A 2,808-nucleotide genomic window follows, 5' to 3' on the forward strand; every position below is an offset into this window, starting at 1 on the left:
ACAAGATTCTTCTTCCTGCGGGTGTCCAATGTGATTTTCCAATGGAGTGCATTCCCCTATGACAGGTCGATATCAATGCAGGTTAATGGCTCTTGAGAATTTGAGAGGGGTGTGAGGATTGCAGTGGAGCAATAAGTTCGTCTGGTAGTGTGGCCGAGCGGTCTAAGGCACTGGATTAAGGCTCCAGTCTCTCAGAAGGCGTGGGTTCAAATCCCACCACTGCCAATGTGCTCCCTTTTAGAAGAACTGGTTAAAATCCTACTTACCTGGCAGAACACAGTATGTCTCCTAGAATAACATTTTATTAACATATTCTGATGTGAGATATGGAGACCCACAGGGCTCTGTTCTTGGGCCTCTGCTTTTCTCCTTTTATATTTCACCTTCAGGCCAAATTTTTCAGTCATGCAATTGATTTTTACTGCTATGCTGATGATAGATTGTCATGGTTTGGCAGCCATGCTACATCACATTTGATCTCAACCCTCTCCTTTGATCACTACATTAAAGACAACACCATGACCACCTTTTTTCACCTACATAAAAGCTAAAATTCAGTCTTTTCTTTCCATAACAGATGCTTAATCAATGCCTTTGTTTCATTGAGACTTGATTATTGTAACATTTATTTTCTCAAATCCAGAGAATTTGACCATGTTACACCAGTTTTAGCTTCCCTTCACTGGGTCCTCATCCATCTCAGATCAGANTATAAACAGTGGGAAACAACAAACCCAGATGGGAGTGTGTCTACCTGAAGGTTTACTTTTTCATCATAATCTTAGCTATATGTCCAGATATTCCAAGTATCCAATAAGGTGTTGCACTGAGTTTTCTAGGTGTAAATGTGGCATTATTGTTATGATGGCTGGGTGTTTATTTGAAATGAATGATCAAGGTAGAACCGGAAAACATTTTATATTAGCAGAGGATGGTTTCGATCCATCGACCTCTGGGTTATGGGCCCAGCACGCTTCCTCTGCGCCACTCTGCTCTTGAGCTTTGTTATGAGTGTGTGCAAATCGAGTCTGTCCAAAGTCCAAAATTATTTTAAATCACAAAGAAAAATCAAGCAGACTTGCACAAAGGAGGGCCAGATTGGCAAATGCCTGCTAATTTGTAAGTGGTAAGGAATAAACAACCAGGTGGAAATGTGTCTATCTGAAAGCTTACTTTGTCATAATAATCCTGACTTTGTGTTCAGATGTTTCAAGTATCAGGAGATAAAGATGGCAGTGGTGGGATTTCCTCAGGAAAGGGGAGGGAAGTACTGAAGATCCAGGATGTCATATTTATTCTCTAGCTGGATGCTGTACTGAGGAGGCGCAAGAGAGGAGGGCTTCCCCTTTCTGCTGCTACCGACCAAAGACCAGGGTTCCTGATCATGGTCCAGGGTTCATCGGTCATGGTTTCCAGAGGAGTAGCAGGACAGTGAGCAGTGGCAAGTTGTAGAGGAGAGGTCACTTAAGCGGCTTCATCAACTTCAGTTGCAGCAGGCGACTCAGTAGACTCTGGCTTCTCCCGGCTGGGTGTGGAGCTCACCACGGCCTTAGGTATAGCACCCAGTCGGTACCAGTGGTCAGCATCTGGAGCAGCAGTGACACCTGGACATGGATGTGGGACAGTTGAGTCCAGTTCGCTGTTGCAGTGTTGGCAGCCAGATTTGGACTTCCTTGCTCTTGAACAACCTGTGCTAAAATGAGATTACCTGACATGTGGAGTGGTGAAAGCTGCAATGTCACGCGTCCGCTTTGACAGAGGAATCTGCCAATGCCCCTTCAACAGATTTGCTGATAAATTTAGCAGCACCAACCTGATCAATACAATCATCAATGCGAGGCAGAGGAAACGAGTCAGGTTTAGTAATGCTATTTACTTTCCTAAAATCCGAGCAAAAACGAGGGGTATTATCTGATTTTGGCACAAGCAAACATGGCTCAGCAATCGCTTCACTTCTCCAACATCAATGTCATGTTCTATCATGTGTATGCGACAGAACATCTCCAAACAAACTGGGATAAGCATTTATCAGTTCAGCTATCTCTACCTGCTGCGGCTCAGACAAGTGACCCAAAATACCTGCCAGATTCCTGAGAACCTCGGAATTTTTCAGACAACTGGACAGCAATGCTGACTAGGCAAATAGTCTCTACTAGAAGCTTCACTACACGATGAGACCGTGGTACCAACACACATAGGACGAGCACCTTGCGCCACAGCTTCCGGCTCCTGAGATGCACAGGCATAATATGGCTTCAGGAGATTCACGTGACATAGATGATGATGTTCTCGACGTTCATGAGTGGCAATGAGGTAGTTCTGTTCTTAAAGTTGTTTCACTACTGTGTATGGGCCCAAAAACTTCACTTGAAAAGGTGACCCGACTATAGGCAATAAAGTCAAAACTTGGTCACCTGGACTGAAAGAACACTGCTCAGCATGCCGATAATACAGGCGTTTCATTTTCCCCTGTGCCGAGGACAGTTTTATTTGCCAACTCTGTCGCCAAGTAAAGCCGGTGCCTAAAACTGTTCACGTAATCAACCATGTTCTGAGGAGGCTCTGCTTCCTTTTGCAGAGCAGACAAAGGTCCACGCACAGTGTGACCAAATACCAAATAATTGTGACTGAATTCTGTGCTCTCATTACCTCCCTGGCTGCCAACAATCACGATAACCCATCCTCCCAGTCAGCATTCACCTCACGCAGTATGCACGCAACAAAGACTTCAAAGTCTAATGGAATTGTTCCAGTGCCCCCTGACTCTGTGTGTGGTATGCGCAGGGCTGATTGTGCTTGATCTTCAGC

The 2,808-nt window shown here is 44.9% G+C and overlaps 1 non-coding gene across 1 annotated transcript; it reads left to right on the plus strand.

The window, feature by feature from the left end:
* The first annotated feature begins 143 nt into the window (after positions 1-143).
* On the plus strand, positions 144-225 carry trnal-aag. Its single transcript has one exon. It is a non-coding gene; the product is annotated as a tRNA-Leu (tRNA).
* Positions 226-2,808: the final 2,583 nt, after the last annotated feature.

Source organism: Seriola dumerili, unplaced genomic scaffold (genome assembly GCF_002260705.1).
Source record: "Seriola dumerili isolate Sdu_G_001 unplaced genomic scaffold, Sdu_1.0 BDQW01016444.1, whole genome shotgun sequence".
Lineage (NCBI taxonomy): Eukaryota > Metazoa > Chordata > Actinopteri > Carangiformes > Carangidae > Seriola > Seriola dumerili.